This window comes from Pseudorca crassidens, chromosome 5 (assembly GCF_039906515.1).
Source record: "Pseudorca crassidens isolate mPseCra1 chromosome 5, mPseCra1.hap1, whole genome shotgun sequence".
NCBI lineage: Eukaryota > Metazoa > Chordata > Mammalia > Artiodactyla > Delphinidae > Pseudorca > Pseudorca crassidens.
In genome coordinates, this window is record NC_090300.1 from 64691008 (window position 1) to 64714221 (window position 23214).

Here is a 23214-nt window from a genome sequence, read left to right on the forward strand (position 1 = left end):
AGACCAATCTTAGTGAAATTGCAGAACAACAAAGACAAAAAAAAAAGTATCTTAATGGTAGCTGGAGACAAGGAAGGGTTACCTATAAAGGCATGACAATTAGACTGTCAGCCAACTTCTCAGCAGCAACAATGGAAGCCAGAAAACGGTGGGGTGATACTTTCTAGGTGTTGAGAAAAGTTGGAGTTATATTCCTTATGAAAATATTCTCCAGAAATAAGCATGAAAAAAGTTATTTTCAGACAAATATACATATTGAGTGAGTTTGCCATCTAAAGAATATACCTCAGCCAGGAGGAAAGTGATCCCATGGGGGAAGTTTCAGATGCAATAAGGAAGAATTTTTTTAAATGGCAAATAGTAAGTAAATTTAAGCAAACATTGACTGTATAAAACAATAACAACCAATTTATGAGGTTAAAAAGCAGAAGTAAAATATAGGACAATAAGAGCATATAATTTGGAAAGTTGTTATTGGAGTTAAAGTACTATGGTTTACACGGTTATAGTTTAAGAGAAGTATATAACTATATGGTTATAGAGCTTAAGAGGATACAGTTATTAACTGTAGGCTTTGATAAGGTAAAAATGCATGTTTAAATTACTAGGATAATCACAGAAAGAATAGAAATAAAATATACATCTAAATTAGAAGAGGGAAAAATGGAAAGAGAAAAATGCTTAACCTAAAAAAGTCAATAAGGGAGAAACAAAAAGGAAGATAGAAAGACAAATAGAAAGCACCAATACTATGGAAGAAATAAATGCAAATATATTAACAATATGAATGAAACATGCCAATTTAAAGATTGCTAGATTGGATTTTTAAAGAAACCCCAGCTGTATGATGCTTATGAGACCTTAAAAAGCTTAGGGATATAGAACAGCTGAAAGGAAAGGGATTCAAAATGAAACTCCCTGCAAACTCCCTACCTAAAGTAAGTAGGCAATATATAGCAAAATCCAGCCAAATGAACTTTAAGGCAATTTAAGATTGAGGACAACTTCATTATGCTAAAATGTTCAATTAACCAGGAAAATATAATACTTTTAAATTTGTCTATTTATAATACTATAGCCTCAAAATACATGAAGTAAAATTGATAAAACTGCAAGAATAAATGCACCATCATAGTTGGAGAAACAATGCACTGTTCTACATAATAGATCAGACAGACAAAAATTAGGTAAGGCTATAGAAGATTAAAACAGTGTAAATAACAAGCTGTTCCCAATGGATATACTATACAGAACATGACACCCAACAAATGCATGGTCTTTTCAATCACCTACACTCATAATATCTAAGGAAACATCTTAGAGAGACTCTTGAAACAGGAGACATGTACAAGAATGCTTACAGTAGCATAATTTTTAATGGTAAACAACACAACAACAATAAAGTAAACTCAACTGTACATTAAGAGAAGGTATTGGATAATACATTGTGGAATATTCATATAGGAGAATATTATATAGCAATTAAAATAGATGGTCTGTAACATGAATTTCGAAACGTAATAAGCTAAAACCTAATGAGCCAAAAAAATGTAGTATAAATCCATTTATTTAAAGTATAAAAACTTGCAAAACTAAGTAATATATTATTGGGACTTCCCTGGTGGCTCAGTGGATAAGAATCTGCCTGCCAATACGGGTTCGATCCCTGGTCCAGGAAGATCCCACATGCTGCGGAGCAACTAAGCCCGCGCGCCACAGCTACTGAGCTCGAGGGCCACAACTACTAAAGCCCAAGCGCCTAGAGCCTGTGCTCTGCAACAAGAGAAGCCACCACAAGGAGAAGCCCGCGCACCGCAACGAAGAGTAGCCCCCGCTTGCCACAGCTAGAGAAAGCCCACGCGCGGCAATGAAGACCCAGTGCAGCCAAAAATAAATAAAATTAAATCTTAAGAAAATAATAACTTATTATTTAGGACTACAAAATATCAGGGAAAGGTTTAAAGACACACAGGAGTTATAAATGCATAATTCAGTAGGGTTTACTCCTGAGTGGGGAGGAGAGAAAAGTGTGCCTAGATTATGCTGGTGGGTACACAGACGTTCAGTCTACTGATATTGTTTTACTTCACACTCTATGCACATGTGTAATTAAGGCAACAAGTGCAATGGAGCCTGTAAGCTTCTACCAGGCTTGGGTAAGCTGGAGTTTTTAAAAAATGGATTTCACTCACAGGTTTTATGACCTGTTTGGAAATAGAGTTGCTTCCAAACTATGTTGAATTGAGCAGCCTTTAAATATAGAATGACCATCAGGTTACTTCTTTGGCATCTCCACAGTCTCAAGATCTCCAGACTTCCTAAGAACTGATGCACTCTGGGATCAAAAACCCCGAATAATTCAAGTCCCAGCTCTAAGACTAACCAGTTAATGTTATGTCGGTAGAAGGCACTTTACATAAAGAAGATCTATTAAATCCTACAGTGATCCTATTCTGAGATAGCTCTATTAAGCCCATTTTACAGATGAGAAAACTGAGACAGGGAAACTGAGACTCTTGACCACTGTCCATAGCTGTCAAATTGTAGAACTGAAACTCCTGCCAAGTTATGTCTGACTCCAGCCACACTTTTCCCCACATCACTCTATGCCCTCTTAGCCCCCTGAGCCTTTGCTCTTTCGGTTAATATCTTCCCTCTGTACCTCTTAGTAGCTTTCCAAATACAAAGGGTTTTATGAATGCAGTCCGGAGCAAGAAATTGGGTGGAGAGGAAACTCACTGCTCCTGATGGAGACGGGCAGCCGCACACACCCATCTGTTGTTTACTGAGGCTGAGAACGCTGAACGGTTCCCAACAAGCAGTGTCTGCCTCCTGCATTTTGCCTCTTTGGAAGATGTTTCTTGTCCTGCCCTTCACCACCCACTCGCTTCTGTCTGCTTTCTCTTTTGCTGGCCCTTTTCCCATAGCAGTTAATGTTTGCCCTGCAAGTGCCAGAGCATTCATCCTTTCTTCCTTGAATGATGTGCCCATTTGCATATCATGCAAACAGCCCAGCTGCTGGAGTCCCAGTTTGAGTAAATAACGGTCACAGTGTTTATACTGATTCCTCCTGGGGCCCTCTGGAACCTGCTGCACAACTCCAGGGAGAAAATTGTTTAGTTGGTATCTCTCCTTAGATCTTCTGACATCATGAATGAACACTTGTGCTAAAAACGTACACATAACCCTCTCCATGTAAATATGTGCTTTAGAGTCTAATGGCTGAGGGAGGTTTTTAGATGGAGAGACATGCTCACTGTTATTTTTGTCTGGTCTAATTCCACTTATTAATCTTTAGGCTTTGAATATGCTTTCTAAGTACACATCCACTTAACAACAATTCAATGAATAACTCAAGAATTTAACATATTTCCATAAACATTTATTGTTTTCAAATGTAATCAATTATACCCTTATAAATCTAATATGTCAGTTTTATAACATCTTAAGTAGAAAAATGGCAATGAATAAAGAACTGATCCATAAAGTTACACTGAAACAGACTATAAAGATTCTAACGCTGATTTATTTTTTCTTCATTTTCTCTATTCTTATTCTTTTCATTGTTTTTTTAAAAAATATGTTTTCCTTATTTCTTCTTAGGAATACAATTTACACATCAAACACAGAGTCAGAGTTACCTTTTCTGGACCAGGCGAGGCTGCAGATTTTCCAGGGAACACACCCCCTTGAGTAGTTACAATTTGTCCATTACAATACAACCACTCAATTTGCTGGTTCTGAACCAATCAGATAGATTTGGGGTTTTGTGACCCCAATCAGCACTCCCTAAATGATGTTTGTTTTGAGATTCTTATCTTTGTAATATTTTGCAGTTTTTTCATGTGCCAATTAACGTTTAGAGTTTCTTAGTATTCACCTATATATGAATACGTGAATATTTCTATACTATTTCAGGTCATGTGTACTCTTTTAAAAATAATTCATTTAATAAGCTTAAAATCTGATCATTAGTCATTTAGGGTCAGCCTAGGTGGAGCCCTGATAAAAAATAGTCAACGGTCAGGTTGTGGCAGCTGCTAAATTCCTGGAAAGCTTAATGAAAATATCTAATCATTTTATACTTTAATGTTCTGGTTTATATAAATGTCTTTGTACCAGAGTGATTTTACCAGCAACTGTTTTGAATGTCAAGGCTTGAAATGTAGGAATTGCAGGTAGAAAAGTTATATAAATAAACTTTTTTATCAATATCATAAATCTATATGATATTTATTCTAGCTAATTCAACTCTTTATTTAATGTTTACTGTGTCTCTCTCCTAGGCCCCGTGGAGGACATAAGTGAGTCAGATCACCACCTACACACAGCATGCAGCCAGCCTAACACCTCTGAGAAACATCCTAACGTGGTACACATGTGAGCTGACAAACCCACATGCACAAGAACAGTACCATTTTTGTTTGTTTGTTTGTTTTTTACAACAGTTTCTGATGTCACTCTAATGTCGGTATGTCCTTGGTCATCCTTTCCATCTAAACTCATTCTTGTGAGCTTCTCATCAAGTCTAATGGCTTTACACACTATCCATATGCTGGTGGCTCCCAAACTTATCTCTTCCATCTTAACCACTCTCCTGATTCCAGACCTGTGTGTTCAAATGTCTGACTGAAATTTCCACTCAGATGGTTAACAGGCATCTCACACCAAACTTGTACACGGAAGTCCCACTCATCACTTGTAAACTGCCTCCTCTTGTAGATTTCATCTCAGCTAATAGCAACCCTGTTCTGGCAGCTGAAGACAAGAACTTCGGTGTCATCCTTGACGCCTCTCTTTTTATCACATCCCATATCTGATCTGTCAGCAAATTCTAGTGATCATCTTCACTAGATCCAACACTTATCTACTTCTCACGACCTCCACTTCCACAATCTTATACAAATTACCATCATCTTTCACCTGGTTTTATTGCAAATAATCTTCAGACTAGTTTCTCTTCTTCTGCTATACCCCTTCACCTCTTGATCTCCCTTCCGCCTATCCCCCATGTCCCTCAAGTCTATTCTCAAAGCAAAAATGTGTAATCGTTTCAGTATAAATCAAATCCTGTTACTCCTCCACTAGAAATTTTACAACTCCTCCACTAAAAATCCTGCAGTGGCTTCCCATTTCTTTCAGAGTGAAAACCAAAACATCATTCTGATGGCCTAGAAAACTGCGCCCCCAGCCCCTACCTTTCTGACCTCATCTCGCTCTGCCATACTGGCCTGGCAATTCTTTGAATATCCCAGGCGCCATCCTGCCCCAGGACCTTTGCTCTTCCTCCAGTCTCTTCTGGAAAGGTTCTTCCCCCAGATAGCAGCATTGCTAGCTCCTTTCCTTCAGGTGTTCATTTGAAAGTCACTTTCTCAGTGGACCTCCCCTGGAAACCCCTAACTAGAATTTCAGCCCCCACTTTTCATATTCTCCTTCCTTGCTTATTTTTTTCCCTTTAGCACTTATTACTAATATCTTAAATATTTTACTTTTTACCTTGTTTACAATCCATCTCCCTCACTAGAATATAGCCTCTAGGAAGACAGTGATTTTAGTTTGTTTTGTTCGCTGCTTTATTTTCATTACCTTGAACAGTACCTGGCAATAGTTGGTACTCGATAAATATATATGGATATGTATGCATTTTTTATGGCAGTATAATTGACACACAACATTATATTAGTCTCAGGTGTACAACAATTTGATATTTGTATATATTCCAAAATGATGATACTCAATAAATATTTGTCGAAGGAAAGAATGAATGGTGAATGAATAATTGATCACATTCTTATTGTCATATTGGTGACCACAACTACTTAAAAGTGGGTCTTCCTCTCATTAACTGGTTGCATGAAGCAACGTATCTCATTAACCCTCATTCTACTTTATTCTTCTTCTGGGTGTCACCTTATCTTGACTTTTCCTTGACCTATCTCCAGCAGTCAGCCAGATGATGGTGAGGGACTAGTTTCTAGGGCAGTCAGTTCAGGGCAGGGCCAACCATTCCTTCCTGTTCCATCTGAGGAAACGGAGGGAAGGAGCTGGAGCTACCGGCACGTGGCTCAATCTCAGGCAGCAACTCAGGCACCTTGCTGCTGCTCCAAAGGCAAGATTGATGTTTCTGTTGTCCTAGATTTTAGCAGATACACCTGAATCTCATTTGTTTCAGTCATGCACTCTTAGGCATAGCCAGTGAGAGTTTTGCAGGTTATTCCATTCATCTTGTCCTGAATTCCTTGTAACTTATTAATTTTAAGAAAAGGGGAGGGTCCTTCTGAGGAAGGAGAGGTGCTTTAAAATATCATAGCTACCTTTTAGGAATCTGCCCTAAAGAAATAATGACTGAAGATCCATGGGTAGAGAAATTAATCTCAATTATAGTTATCATACTAAAAATTAAAAAGCTAATTGTTTATAATAAGCAAATGTTAAGTGGAAGCTTTTATAGAATTAAAATGCAATTTTTGCAGAACTTTTTGTGGCAGAGTGTTTAGAAGATTTTTTGAAATTTGTTTTATCTTCCTGGGACTGATAAGGAAAAGAGAGCACATCTTAAATGGTTTATGAAATGCAAATATCTTGAGAAAAAAAGCCAAAATAATAGCCTTAAACTAGCCAGGAAGACCTCACCATGAGAATGGTTTGGTTCCCAGTCTTATTAAATATTGTCTTTCCATACAAGATAGCAGTTGATTCATTAATAAGATCTCAACTTGGAAGAAAATTTCTTAGACATGAAGGAGCCAGTACAGAGTAAGCCCCATTTCTAATATACAGATCAGAGGGGAAGGTGGCAGTAACCCTACAGGTTAGTGCTCATAGAACTTATTGTCCAAATTGGGACACTATTAGTGAGTGAAAGAAGGCATTATATTATTAATAACATGTGCCAGAACAGCAGGTATAGACTGGGAGTGAACAGGCAAACTGGCACATATGGCCACCTTCTGACCTAAGGAGACTGATTTTGCTCAGAGAACCCTGGAAAGTCTCTGGAATGTGGTCTCCAGGGACATAAATAACTAGCAGGACAGGAATAAAGACGCAGATGTAGAGAATGGACTTGAGGACACGGGGAGGGGGAAAGGTAAGCTGGGACAAAGTGAGAGAGTGGCATGGACATATATACACTACCAAATATAAAATAGATAGCTAGTGGGAAGCAGCCGCATAGCACAGGGAGATCGGCTCAGTGCTCTGTGACTACCTAGAGGGTTGGGATAGGGAGGGTGGGAGGGAGACGCAAGAGGGAGGACATATGGGGATATATGTATATGTATAGCTGATTCACTTTGTGATAAAGCAGAAACTAACACACTTAAAAAAACTAACATTATCCCTAGCCCATCCAACCTCATGAGGAGTGTCTGTATTCCATTCCCTTTGAGGACAAGACTGGGATATTAAGGAGAGTTGGTTGACCAGAACCACTTTCTTGCTTGTTCGGTGCACTCAATTTTCCTTTTGTATAGAATTTCTGTTTGATCTACCTGGCTGAGAGGGTTGGGAGAATTAGGTTAAACTGCTTTCCTCTGTTCAGAAATCACTTGAATACCTGAGGACGTACCTATGAAATTAGTGTTTCTCAAACTTGTCTGAACATAAAAACCACGTAGCAGGGAGTAGCTGTTAAAAATACCAATTCGGAGACCTCACCTCAGACTTAGTGAATTGGTTCTCGTGTGGAGAATTCGGAAAGATCTGTATTTTAAATAAGTCCTTCAGGTTATTCTATTCGATAGGCAAGTTTGAGAAATGCTATTTTGCGTAATGTTAAGTTTTAAGCAGTAGTATGGAGAGTATATTCTCGAGGAGGCAGATATATAAATATTTTCATATGTGCATATGGGGGAACCAGAGGAAATACAATGAAAAGGTTAACAGTAATGGAGTGATGATCCCTGAACTAAGGAATTATGATCAACTCACTTGTCTGTACTTTCTACAATGTTTACAGTGAGTTATAATCAAACATAATAAAAAGCATTATTTTAAAATTATCAAGCTATTTCTCAAATATAATGACAAGCCTGGATTATTTTTTTTCCTTGATATAAGAGTGAAAATACTTGGTATTATATGAACTATGGTTGTTTCTCCAAAGCTTTCCCAAGTCGGAGAACTTCATGCAGTCCCGTGGGCTGCGGGCTGCACCATGCCAGAGGTGCCTTTTACACTGTGCTCTGTTGAGTGGCACCTTGTAGGGTTTGCCATGGACACCTCTGTGCCATCGCCTGAAAAGCCACTTACCTGGAATTGATTCTTGCTTAGAGATTACATGTAAAAAAGCAAGGTGATTTGTCAAGGCTTATGCATATATAGCTGCTTTTGTAGAAGGAATTAACAGAGATATCACTGATGTGAATGAGTTGTAATAATCATATGGAGAAAATTCTTTTATGATAGATTTCAAGTTAAAGCACCCTGATTACTTTACTTATTTATTTATTTATTTACATCTTTATTGGTGTATAATTGCTTTACAATGGTGTGTTAGTTTCTGCTTTAAAACAAAGTAAATCAGTTATACATATACATATGTTCCCATATCTCTTCCCTCCCTGATTACTTTAATAATGAAATTGGTTAAAGCAAATACATTGCTGCAAACCAATCCCCAAGTAGCCCAAGGCCCAGAGAAGCAATGGGGTTGATGTCAAAAAAGAGCTCAAACCCCATCATTTAAATCACCACCATGTTCAATATAAGCCTTTCCTTCTCTTGGATATATTGTGTGGTTTTGGTTTTGTCCATTTAAGCATATGCAGTTTAAATATCTGAAGTGTTAAGGGATGAGGGGAATTCATTCATTCATTCATTCAAGTAAGCAAGAAATATAGAGAGAGTATCCACTACATGCTAAGTTCTACATAGGAAACAAAAATGAATCTGGCCTGAATTCTGCTACCAAGGAGGTGACAATACAGGGAAAAGAGAAGTTTGTATATAACTAGTTAAAATGCATGGAAGAAAATGATAAATGTCATATCAAGGAGCATTCAAAAGAGGGAGAAATTCACTCACTGTTTGGGACGAGTGTAGTGACAATTAAGGAAACTTTTATGAAGGGGAGCCATTGTGAAAAGGTCCTTGAAGAATGGATGGAGTTTTTTGTCTTTGGTCATTTAGAGACATGATTGTGTCAGGCTCAGGCCTTGGATAAAGACCCAGAGGAGAGGAAATGTAGAGGATCGCATATATGGTCCTAGTGATGGAGGTGAAGGGCAAGGGCATTGAGTAAGGAGCTGAGCTAGTAGGTTCAAGTGATCCAAGCACAGTAATAAAAAAGCCAAGACTGAGGCATTGATTCCTCCCCGGAAAGGTCAATGATGCTCTTCTCATGCTCTCAACAAGGGACTCAGTAATTCCAGAAAGGAGGCCTATGGTCACAGCTCAGCTGCCCATCTTGCCTCTCAGAAGGCAAAGTCCCATTACCTTCTTAGGAAGTGAAAGCTAAACATTTTATATTATGGATTGAATGTGCCATGAAGTGACCGGACAAAGCTGTGTTGCATAGGGTTGGGTTATTTTACTATTCATGTGTAATTGGTAACAGTAAGATTTTAAAAGAATGTATTGTTGATATAGGCCATTGGTTTGGACATGGAGATTCCTTCTGCACGGAATCCTCCTTTGTGGTGTATGTGCCGTAAAAGTATCTTAACTACCTATCAGAGAAAGCTTTTTTTCTTTGTCTTCGTCATATCTTCATTGATCAAGATAATCTAAGTTTGATGTTCTCCTACATTTGTACTGTTGTTTGTGGTGGTAGTGGTGGTTTTGTGGTGAGTGTTACTGCCTCAGTTAGTTGTCTTTATAATGGGGCAAGGAATATGGAAAAATCAATGAGTTATGAGTAGGCAGTGATTAAGGCTGATTCTAAATGTGAGGGACAGAGGCCTCTGAGGACATACAATTTTGGGGTCTGAATGAAAAAACTAAATGAAGGGGCTTTCAGTTGTTTGGCTACCTGGCCAAGAGGCAATGGAAATAGCTGAGTATCACTCTGGCCCCAGAACTGGAAGACAGCAACCTAACTAAACCTCAGTAATTCCATCCCCACTGACCCTCTGCTTAACCACTCTGAGCACCATTGTTTCCTTGGAAATGTGGTTATCATATTTTATTTCAAAGAATTAATAATAGGATAAGATTATTAGTCTAAAAATAAAAGTGCTCTATAATGCAAATTGTAATAACGATTTTTGCTATAATCTGTAAAATACCTAGTATATGTTGGGAATTGTCCTGTGCTTTAAATTATCTGAAATCTTCAAAGTATATTACTATGTAATGTACCAGCTACTGTTCTACACACTTGAAATGTTACAGCTCAATGAATCCATATAACCCTATGAGGGAGGTTATATTATTATCTCCATTTTATAGATGAGAAAATTGAGGCCCAGAGATGTTGACTAACTTGTCCAAGCTAGTAAGTGGCTGAGCTAAAATTCAACCCAGTGAGTCATGTGATTAAATTATTTAGAGGATAAATAAATTATTGGAAACCTACAAGGGACTGTCTAACTTTTTCTTGATATAATACCTGATGGAAAGCCTTCTTAGCAGGTACAATTTACACAGAGATTAATGTACATTATGCATTTATGTTCTAAAGCCTTATCAAAACTGTTTCTATTTGGGGCCTATTTTGTCTATCATGAAATGAAGTTGAAGAATAAGCCACATCTATGAGCATTTGTATACATCTAACTCTGTAAAAATTACTTTCCTGAAGAACAGTATAAATCTATAGTTATAGAAATGGTAAATTGACAAAATGTCTCCATTCTATTTTGGTTTCAATTTAGCAAGCTGTACAAATAAGTTTTTTTGCCTTTTTCATTTTCCCAAAGAGGTTACGATTTGGTGGCTTGTTGAAACAAATCTTTTTAGCAAGATTCATTTTAAAGTTAGACATTATGAGTATCGAATTAAGCTGTCAGCCTGTGAAATGATACGGAGAAGGATGTGTTACAACCACCCTCTCCCCGCACGCCCCCGCCCCCCGCCCAGCCTCTGTAGAGATTGGTAAGTACAAACAGGAATACCAGAGGCCAGGAATCACATTTTAGTAATTCTTTTCTAGTTATGTCAGATTTCTAGCATGCTATTAGAGACACATGTGTCATCCTCACCATCAACCAACATATCATTGCTGTTTCAAACTGTTACTAGAGCTGTTGACACAGAATATTGTGTCTGTCGACAGCTCCAATTAGCTGGCGTGTCTGACTGGTGACAGCATGGTCTACTTTTGTTTATGAGGACGGTGGGAGCTGTATCTTCGTCTCCCAACCTCCAGAGGCAGACAGATGGATAGAGCTATATAATCATCAACGGAAGCATGTGTATTCTGTCTTCACAAACCATCACGCGGAGCAGAACCAACGGCCTTTTGTCTGCTTTTAGAAATGACTGCAAGATCCCTCCCATCTGTCAAGTTATGAGGGTGAATATGTATAAAATGCTTCCCATATATGTATATGTAGCACACACTGGATTATGATGTGAGGAGGAAATAGAGCAAACATTAAAAAAAAAACAATGTGATATTTAATTTGTATCATGTCAGCGCTTAAGATAGTTTTGCCTCAGCACTAAGTTTATGAAAGTATTTTTTATGGAAAAAAGTAAAAAAATAAACCAATCATCATTTTATTATTATTTACATCATACCAGTAAGGATCGTTGAATCCCATTTTGTAACATTTGATACTGTCTACTGTGAATGACCTTTCTCTTGACATGTGGTGGAATCATCAGCTTAGAATTCCCTATATGTCTTCTTCTCCACTAGTTCCCAACCTTTTGTCATAGAGACACATGTGAGAAATGATATTCACAGGCCAAAAAACCCACATTAATAGGTATCTCCAAAGATGTATACAATTCAGGGTACACAGCTCATTACTCCATACTTTCCAACAGAAGGAAGAAGAACACAGGCAGGTGATTGGGAATGATGTAATTATAGAACTAGTCTGAAATTTTTTTTATTTACAAAATGTAAACCATTCTTAAGCTTTATTAGTTTTATTGTTAGATAGGACTCATAACTAACCACAGCTGGAAACCACTGATCTGGTTCATTATTTTATCTCCTATCCTCAGTTAACTGCAACTCATCCCACAGGTTTCAGCTCAAACGTTACTGGCCTGAGTAAACCTTCCCAGGACCTTCGTCATATACACTCACAGCACTCCATTCTTTTCCTTTCTAGCACCTGTTGCAGTTTGGAGTAACCATTTATGCAATTATTTGACTAACTACTAATGTCCACCTCCCCACACACTTCTGTGAGGGCAGAGAATAGGTCAGTGTTCTCACCATTGAATTTCTGATGCCCAGGACAGGGGCTGACACCCAGCTGAGGCCCCAAAGAGATGTGTTGGATGAATGCTGTTCAGGAGGACTCATACTAGAACTTTTCAGGTAAAAGGAACACTACTCTTCTGGTTTTCTAAGACTAGAACATCTTGTAAGGAAGGGCTCCATTGTGTCTAGTTTATACCTACCACCTTAGCCCAGAACTAGATTTAGGTAAGCGGTGGCATGGTCATGGACGGCAGGGCGTATGTTCTAGGCGGAGAGAGTAGCCTACACGAGGCTTCTAAGAGCCCAGTTCTACACATGGCAGGATGGAGGGAGAGGCCTGAGGAAAGCGAGAGAGAGAGGGAGGCCTCCAACGAGGGACCACCTATAGCTCTAGGAGGCCAACCTGAACCTCTGACTTGGAAACGCTGAGGGCGATTTCTTTTCACCCGTTACTCATGGACAGTAAATATATATATATATTTGCCAGTACGTGGGCCTCTCACTGTTGTGGTCTCTCCCGTTGCAGAGCACAGGCTCCGGACGCACAGGCTCAGTGGCCATGGCTCACGGGCCCGGCCGCTCCGTGGCATGTGGGATCTTCCTGGACCGGGGTATGAATCCGTGTCCCCTGCATCGGCAGGCGGACTCTCAACCACTGTGCCACCAGGGAAGCCCGACTGTAAATATATTAATATTGGTCCTATCCGTGTTATGTCCTAGCAAACATGGAAATGAGACGGACTCTTCTGAAACTTGGTTTGATGGTGATTCCTACATATCAAGTAGATAGACGGCATGAAGGAGAAATAAGCATTTATTGTTTTATATGACCAAACTTTAGGGTTGCTTGTTATGACAGCATAACCCAGACCATCCTGACTGACATAGAAATTTTCACGTTATACTGAGTTATTTACATATTTCTATATATCAGATTATAAGGTGAACAAAAACCATGTTTTTATCTTTACTGCTCCATTCCCAACAAGTTGGATGTTCAAGTTTTTTTTTTTTTTTTTTTTTTCGGTACACGGGCCTCTCACTGTTGTGGCCTCTCCCGTTGCGGAGCACAGGCTCTGGACGCACAGGCTCAGTGGCCATGGCTCACGGGCCCAGCCGCTCCGCGGCATGTGGGATCTTCCTGGACCAGGGCACGAACCCGCGTCCCCTGCATTGGCAGGCGGACTCTCAACCACTGCGCCACCAGGGAAGCCCCAAGTTTCTTTAGTAGACCCTTGAAACTGTTTTCTGAGTAAATGTTTGGAATTTGCAAATCAGCATTTACTCAACTGATAGCTCATTGAGGGCAGAGGCCATGTCTTTTACATTTTCAGCCCTCCCATGAGGCCCTACACACTTAGTAAATAGTAAGCATTAACTCTTTGTTGAATGAATGGGTCACCTCCTAAATGTTTCTTTTCCTGGTTGAAACCTGTCAGTCAGTTTCATTTTTCTGCATAGATTTTACTTCCCAACATTTGTATCCCTTTCTCCAAGTTCTCCTTCTTCTTTCTGAATTGTAGGTGCAAAACAGCATGGTACAAATACCTACAAGCAATAGCCCTGCATTTCTGAATTGGCAGGCATTTCCTGAGCCCTGGATCCAGTTCTTTTGCTTTTGCACAGACAGGCATTTCCGGTCTATTATTTCTGCAGTTCTTTCCTCATGTACTTTGGACTTTGGGAGAGACAATTAAGATCTTCCATTTATTTAGCTTTCACTTTCCAAGACATTTTCACACTTTTTTTCATTTGATCCTCCCTGGAAACCCTAAGAAAAGTAGATAAGGTAGGTATTTCCTCCATTTGATAGACAGGCAAAGTAAGGTTCAGAGAGGTCACACATGTGAAATGACTGACTGAACATGTTCCACTGACTCATTGGCAGGAAGTTTTATTGTGTTAAAATCAAGAAATCAGATAAATACTTACCTGGCTGTGCATTCCCAACAATTTGATCTTCCAGAAGGTAGAGGCTACTGCTGCTCTGAACTTAATTCTCACTAGCAAGGAGAGGCCTGTGAAGGTGATGGAGATTATGGGAGGAAATGAGAACATTTTTAGAGTTAAAATTAGTTGAAGAAGGGAAGACTGAACACAGTCAAATGTGTTCTTTAGGCATTCAGAATGCATTTTTTCCCCTAAATCAAAGAAATGACATCACTCTATAGACAGAGACTTTCTCATTGCTGTGGCCTCCCCCTTGCGGAGCACAGGCTCTGGACACGCAGGCTCAGCAGCCATGGCTCACGGGCCCAGCTGCTCCGCGGCACGTGGGATCTTCCCGGACTGGGGCACGAACCCGTGTCCCCTGCATCGGCAGGCGGACTCTCAACCACTGCGCCACGAGGGAAGCTCGACAGAGACTTCTTAAAAGGGAACATAGTCAAATGAGAGAGGGGAGTCTGAAAAATGTAATTCTGATCATATATGCATGAATAATCTATCTCCATGTGAATAAAGGTAGGCACATCTATTGAAGCTTTTGTGACTGCCAAGGGGGTTCTCTGATGAGGTTATATTTAAAAGGGCTCCTAGGAGAGATGGAAGAAGGAAGGCATAAGGATGGAAGAGACTGGCTGGGCAGTGCCATGGACCAGCCCTGACAGTGACAGGGTTAGACCCATAGGCTGCTCAACCACATGGGACCTTAGATGGGCCACTGCTTGCTCTTGAGGGCCTTGGAGTAGACGTTCTCTCTCCCAGGTTTAAGGTTTAAGATTAATAAATACTAAACATGCAAAAAAGAGATCCTAAAGAATTGTATTCAAATGAGACCAGAAGGAGTTGAAGCTGCTAAAAAAAAAAATGCTAAAGAAGTATAAAGTTGCTTTCAAGCAAGAAAAATCAGAAAGAGAGCTGTGAAAATGAAAGTGGAGGGTATGGCTAAACATGTCCCCTAAACCGTGGGGAGATACAGAATGTGAGGGAGGCCTGGCTCTGATTAATGTCAAGCACCCTCGCTTGAAGAATCTTGTGCTTTGTTACCAGAAATCACTTCTATTTGCCTGTGGACTGATCTAACAAGAAGAATAATCTTCAAACTGAGTGGGCAGAACAAACAATGCAAAGAGGAAACAGAGCCAAGACAGATGAAGAGAGAGAGTATCATGTGCCCTTAATGAGAAAACGTCTATGTTTGGAAGAACTGCATCCCAGGATGTTGAAACACCTTAAAGATATGATCAAAGAACCCGATTTGCTGGTCTTAAGAAATCACAGAGAACAAGAGAAGAGTCAGAAGACTAAGGGGCAAACACCATCCCTGTTTTCTAAAGAGGTAGAAGGATAAAGCATTAGTCTGATGAAACTAGTGTTATTGTCTAGAAAAAATAGATTTTTAAATTAGAGAGTTTGTGAGCACTTTGTGATGAACGCAGCGCACATTGAGTTAACATGATTCTCCAAGAACAAATTCTAGCCATTTAAAACAGACACCCATGCACATAAACCACGTTAAGGATTGGTAAGCATAGGCAGCATTATAGGCCTCTAAGATGTCCTAATTCTCATTCCTGAACCTGTGAATAAATCAGGTTACATAGCAAAGAGGAATTAAGGTTGTAGATAGGATTAAAGTTGCTGATCAATTGAATTTGAATGGGGAGATTACCCTGGATTATCTGGATGGGTCCAGTGTATTCACAAGGCTTCTTAAATGTGGAAGAGGGAGGCAGAAGAGTTAGTGTCAGAGTGATGCTCTATATAAAAGACTCTACTAGCCATTGCTGCCTTTGAAGATGAAAGGGTGCTATGAGCCTAGGAATGCTAGCAACCTCTAAAAACTGGAAAAGGTAAGAAAGCAATTCTCCTCTAGAGCGTTCAGAAGGAACTCAGCCTTATAGATACCCTGATTTTTATCTCAGTGAGACCCATTTTGGACTTCTGATCTCCAAAACTGTAAGGTAATAAATCTGTGTGGTTTTAAGTCACTAAATTTGTGGTCATTTGCTATAGCAGCAGTAGACAAGGGGAGTATAACACAGTAGACAAGGGGAGTATCTTGACTCCCCAAGGTCTTTGAGAGATTTTCTTACAAACCTGATGGGAAAATTGATTAGTAATATTGTTTAGATGAATTGTCAGTTGCTTGAACACTCATCCCATGTCACCCTGAGAGAAGTTGCCCTGTGTCCTGCCAGGACTCTGCCCTGGGTTCATTCACTCATTCACTTACTCAACAAATATTTATTGAGCATCTTTTATGTCACAGGCACTGCTGTTAAGAACTGAAAATTCAGCAGGGAACAAGAAAGCAAGGTCCCCACACTCAGAGGTTACATTCCAATGGAACAAACAGACAAAAAACATAGTTTCCAGTAGTGATGTGTGCTTTGAAGGAACCAAGCAGATTAAGGGAATAAAGGAATGCAGAGGAGGTCTTTTTTGGATAGAAATGTGTCTTGGGGGTGATATTTGAGCAGACAACTGAAAGCCATGAGAAGGTCCGATGAAAGAAACTTTCTAGGAGAGATGAACAGACAGTACAAAGACCATGACAGGAGAAAGAGTTTGTCATGTTCTGAAGAGAGCAAGAAGGTCAGAGGGGCCAAAGTGAAGCGAGCAAGGGTGAAAGTGATAGGAGACCAGGTAGGAGAGGAAGTAGATCACACAGTGTTTGAGTAGAGACTGAGTGATCACCCTTGAGGTATGGTTGGGTCTCCATCTTTGATTCCTAATCTCAGATGCTTAGACAAGAGATAATAAGGTATACTGCTTTGAACCCAGTCCCTTCTTTATCTGTGGCCACTGTAGCTATGGCTTTGGTACCTCTTACTCTGATACTGCTCACTTCTCTCTCCCTGACTTGAGGGGTCAAGTCTTCCCCTTGACGGGAGGAGGATAAAGAATTAATTTACTCCTCTGCAGTATAATTTTAGTTGAGTCACTTGGCCATATAACTTCTGAAGCCTCTTTTATCTTTAGGGTTGTATGATTATGTAATTAGTAGTCTCACAGGACCACATGGCTACTCGGCTTTAGCATCTCGTGGGTGAGAATGATATCCACTAGTATAACATTACAACAGGATAATTTTTTTTTTTTTTTTTTTTTTTTTTTTTGCGGTATGCGGGCCTCTCACTGCTGTGGCCTCTCCCGTTGCAGAGCACAGGCTCCTGACGCGCAGGCTCAACGGCCATGGCTCACGGGCCCAGCCGCTCCGCGGCACGGGGGATCTTCCCAGACCGGGGCATGAACCCGTGTCCCCTGCATCGGCAGGCGGACTTCTCAACCACTGCGCCACCGGGGAAGCCCAACAGGATAATTTTATAAGTAGTATGTAGTAGTGAACACATTTCAATGAAAATGCAAGCTCAATATATTTTAAACTAAACAGTATAGGTTTTAATTTTATCTGGAGATATGTTTTTCTCTCATTTTGCACTTTTTCAAGAATGCTAAGTGTTAGGTTTCTGCCTCGACTGTAGATTAACTATACATCTATCCTTCTCCCTGGATTGTTTCTGTCATTTTCTTTCATTATAACTATAACGCTTATGTTAACATACATGAATCAGCAGTTACCTGCAACACTGTGGATACCACATGCAGAATGGACATCTTTTTAAATGAGCAGCTGATTAAATAGAGTTGGTATATACTAACTGTGAGGCATAGGCCTTCCAAAAAGGAGAAGCCAGGAAAATGCACAGCTAAAAAAAAAATAGAGGCCCAAAGTGACTGCAGACTTGCCTTTTGCCAAAGGCTGTGTTACGTGGGTTGTGCACACATATCATCAAATAAAGTGGAGATCTGACACTGATTCCCTCGATTTCAACCCTGACTACCCAGACACCAACTCACAACTTCAGTGGCTCAAGGTGACTGTGGTGACCAGATGAACCTGGTACCTTGCAGACCTTACCTCCATCTTCTACTGAAGAGAAATTGCCGTTGGGCAAAATGCAAATATTTATGCTTAGGTGTAAGCAATTTCGACAAGTAGCCAGTACTTATAGCCTCCTTCATCTCTGAATGAATAGCTTTTGATTGACTAAATTGTAAAGCAAAGTCACAAAATCATAGGTATTATTGTTAGAAATGATCCGGGAGATTATTATTTTTTTAAAGCCTCTCCTTTAAGAGATAAGGATATTGACACATAGATAAGTCAAGTGATTTTCCCAAGGTCACATGGAAAGTCAATGGCAGAACTAGGACCACACCACACTTATGTACCCACAGTGCTCTTTGCCTCTGGTACACTTTTCTCCCCTCGTCCCACGTTCCTTTTACTGTAAGGTGACTTGAAGAAAACCCACTTGACCTAAGCTACCACAATTCGAAATAATGTGAGAAATTAATTAATAATTATATACATATATGTAATATTTCCATAACATTATATTTCCATTTAAATTGTATTAGGTTTGTTATGGACTGAATTGTGTCCTCCTCCAAAGTTTAAGTGTTGAATCCTTAGCCCCCAGAGTGACTATATTTGGAGACAAGGTCTTTAAGGAGGTCATTAAGATTAAATGAGGTTGTAAGGGTGGGGCCCTAATCCAATAGGACTGGAGTTCTTATAAGAAAGATACACCAGATGTGTGCATACACAGAGGAAAGGCCATAAAAAGACACAGTGAGAGGGCTGCCATCTGCAAGCCAGGGAGAGAGGCCTCAGGAGAAACCAAACCTACCTCCAGAACTGTAAGAAAATACGTTTCTTTGTTTAAGCCATCCAGTCTGTGGTATTTTCTTATGGCAGCCCTAGCACATTAATAAGGGCTGGTTCAAGATCAAGCATTCTGCCTAGTGAGAGCTTTAGAAATGAGCTCTCATTTCTTCCACTAAATGCTAGAAGTAAAGCTATCACATTTAGCCTATAGTAGGATTGTTCCTTTGGTAAATAACTAGAACTCACAAACAGTCTTTTTGAACAAGAAATATGACTCTTTTTAGCTGGACTCACATATCACAAGTGCATTGCTGCCACCATGGTAGGAAGGCCAACCCAACAGTTCATCTTGTGGGACAAATCCCTTTTGTCTTCATCTTCCCTCTCCAGTCTTCACCACACTGCATTCATTTTTACAGTCACGTTTTTGTTTGAGAGGAAAAGAATGTAGAAACAGATAAATAAGTAGAAATCCATGTTTGTCAAAGAGAAATTGTAGTTATGGGTAAAAATGAGTGAGCAGGATTCTACTCCAAGTCTGGTTTGGAAGATGTCAACCAATTTCAGCAACTTGGTGTGTGGAATATTGGATTTGTAACATTATCCCTTTCACATCCTCATCATCATGTGTGTGGCTCATACCTTAATTTCATGAGTGATTCACTAGAATGAATGTGATGGGAGGAAGTTTTGAGATGGGGCACCAGCTGGCTACAACCTTCCTTCCCTCTTGGCTGTGAGTAAGAAAGAAACATTATAATGACCCAAGCTGCTTTGAGTTAGAGTCTCCATGTGATTCTGGCTCTCAACTTCCTACCCCATGATGTCTAAATCTTTGGCCTGGCTTTTGATGTTCCTCTGTTTGTCTATCCCACACAATTCACCCAGACTGATGTCACAGGCCTTCTCAGCACCAATTCCACCCATTGGGCTCACCCCTGCTGATCTCTTTCCCAGAAATACCCTCCCCCTCATCTAAATTCTGCAATTTTCAAAGCTCACCTTAAGTCCTATCCCCTCTAAGACACCCACGAAGATAATCATCTCAATCTTCGCTTTTCCCAAACTGCTTTTGCAATTTGTCATTACCACATAATTAGTATCTTATTATACACTCTCTGATCCATAAATTGTCTGTTTTTAACTTTATGCAATACTGGTGGCTACTTAGAGGCAGTCCTGCATGGAAGAAAAATTATGGGTTTTAGAAAGAGACAGATCTAGGCTGAAATCCCAGATCTGTCATTTATGAGTTGAATGACTTGGGTAAGTTCCTCAACCTTCCTAAGCCTTATTGGCTCTGTCTGTAAACAAGAAAATAGTACTATATTCTAGTGTTCTTGTAAGAATTAAGTTGAATGATCATGTATATGGTGTGCTTCTTTCATTGGTCTTTTTTTCTCCACCATTAATAGTAAGTTACATAGGCTTTTTCAATTTACAAAGCACTTTTCTTATATATCCTATCATTTACAAGCTCTTTCCTTTGTGGGATGACTCTAAGACTCTCTGTGGAATTAAGTTATTCATGCTTTTCATACTGCAACAGCTGGAGGCATACAGGAAACACCGTCCTAACTGGGGCAATTTCAAGCCCATTACAGGCTGAGACTTCAACTACCCTCTTTGGAAGAGGGAAGGAAGAAGCCAGCAGCAGTGGAGGGGAGCTGCGGAAGCTAATGGGCTATAAGACTGGCTCCTTCAGGACCTCAGTTTGTCCAATGCATAGTGTACACAGAGTCACTATTTGATCAAAGCCCAGTACCCTAGCAGGTCTGATCTGTTGGGTGGAAATCAGAAATTAGTCTTAAGGAGAGTTGTCAATCAAAGTCATTTGGGTGACAGCACACAGGTTATCAGCCCACTTAAAACATATGCCTTGAAGAGAAGACCGAAACAACAGGGTCCATGGAGCCAAGCCCTGGAAGATTTAGGAAGGGCATAAACTGGGTCCCAGCCAAAGGCTCTGGGATCTAGCAAAGTGTCCCATTTTCAAGATAACAGAATCAGAAAGCATGACCAAGGTGAGGAAGACCAGAAAAGGCTAGATCTCAGAGGCCAGATATGTCCCTGGGCTCTTGGTAGGCAAACCAGACAGTAGATTCACAGTAACAAGACTAATTTCAGGTCCCACCAGCTGGCGACCTGGGCCCTGTTTTCTTTCTTCTGCCTGTGTCCCTTTGAAAGCAGCTGACTACCTGGTAACCTTGGCTTGAAGTACCAGCCAAGGTAATAGGCAATAGTCCTTGACTCAGGAATGTACCAGACTTCTCTCTCACTTACCCTTTTTTCCTCCCTGTCTCTATATGCTTGACAGTTCCAACTCTGCATATCTATTTCTCCTCCATCTTTGAATAGCTCATTTAAACTGCCTTTTCAGGCTTAGCCCTCTCATACATATGCACATCTAAACATGACCCTTGACCCTGCCTACATGCACTTAGTTTAAAGCAGTGGCTGCCACTCTTGGAAAAGGTGTCTGCAGCATTTACTTTCAGCCCTGGCCATGGTGCCTTCACCCTCTAATTAGAGCTAGCCATCTGGACAGGCCAAGGCTTGCCCTGCTCTGGTTTGGCCCAGGGACTGGACAGGCGGTGGGATGGCGACTGGCTGAGCCTGCTGTAGAGAACATTAGTGACTCCAGCTGGGAGAGCCAGGGCAAGGTCACAACTGACAGACACATAAAAGGCTGTCTTGATCCATTTTTTGGGAGACAACCATGAACTTAGGAACAATTCTGCCCTTGAGAATGGAGTGATTCAATTTTCAATTTCAGGCTCTTGCCTTGGCTAGCTTCCCTAGCAGCTAAAATAAGCCATCTGCTTAACTTCCTATGCCCACTTGCTTGCTGGAAGAATTGTTTGTCTACCCTCCCACCTGGCTAAAGTTCACAAAGGAAAGAACTAAAGATGCTCAGGGACCTTTCCCAATCTCTCCTGAAAGAATCAAAAGGTTTTACTGTTTGGAAATGTATTTCCTGTCTTATTCCTTAGTCACTTTTGGAAAACATTTCACTGGCTTCATTTTCCACTCAGTAAAACAGAGATGGTCTCCTCGGTATCACAATATAGTAAAAAATATTCTTACAGTTACCTTGATCCCAAATTGAGGAGTTTATATCTTCATAGATAAGAAGACTTTCAAAGTAATAACACCATACTGGAACACTTAAAGAATTGTTCCTCTACTGATCTGCACTGCACATAGCTACTCCTGTGCTCCCTGGAATATTAACTACATTTCCATTTCACAGAGAGTACTTCTAGCACATATGAACTATGTCCCAATTCTTTAATTCCACAAATTCTAACTAAAAGCCAGGACTTTAAAACAGTACAGCTGGGGTAGGGCAAGGAAAATGACTCCAGCACAAAAACCTTCAATGGTCCCTCATTCCCTACAGCATAAAATCAGAATTTCCTCATCAAGCACATAGTATCCTTCACAGTTTTTCCCCAAGGTAGCTTTCCAACTTTATCCCTTCCACTCTCTTCTGAGTGATTTTTGTATCAGCATAACATACCAATACCCCATGGAAAGAAAGGTGGCCTCCCTGCCCCTAAATCCCACGTTTAAATGTAGTAGTCCATTTCTTGTTAAGGAGATCTTAACATATCTCTACAAACTGGATAAACTTCATAAACCTCACTCTGAAACCAAGAATTGCTTCAGAGTGAGAAGTTCTGATGTGGAAAACATTCTAAGATGTTCTGCATTGAGGAAAGAACTTACCCTGGAGCAGAAAGGCAGTTTATCATGAAACCTTGCAAAAATACTTTGTTTCACAGAGAAAATTCTACCAACATCTCTTTATAGAATTCTTCTAGAATTCTATGAGAACAGAATATACAGCTGCTCATATACCTGCTCCTTCTGACATCAACCTCCTCCTCATCCCCAAGCTCCAAACTCAGAACTAAAATATACTAAATTATTTAATGAGTTTTTAAGGCCCTTATAATATTTGATTCTGGGATTCTGAGTCCCCCTTCTTAAGGGTACAGTCACAAGTGCGTGTGTATCTGTGCATGTGTGTGCATGTGCATATGTGCTTGAACAGCTCCGTGTGTATGTGTGTGTGTGTGTGTGTGTGTGTGTGTGTGTGTGTTTGGATGGTTGGTGGGTACATTTTCATGCTTTTGGCCAGACCCTCATGGTCTGTATATGCCATATTGCCTGCTGCTACTAATCCTGGGACCTACCCTAATTCTTGTAGTTCTTGCCCCATTTTTCATTGTAGGATAACAAGTATCCTGACTGTAATCTATTA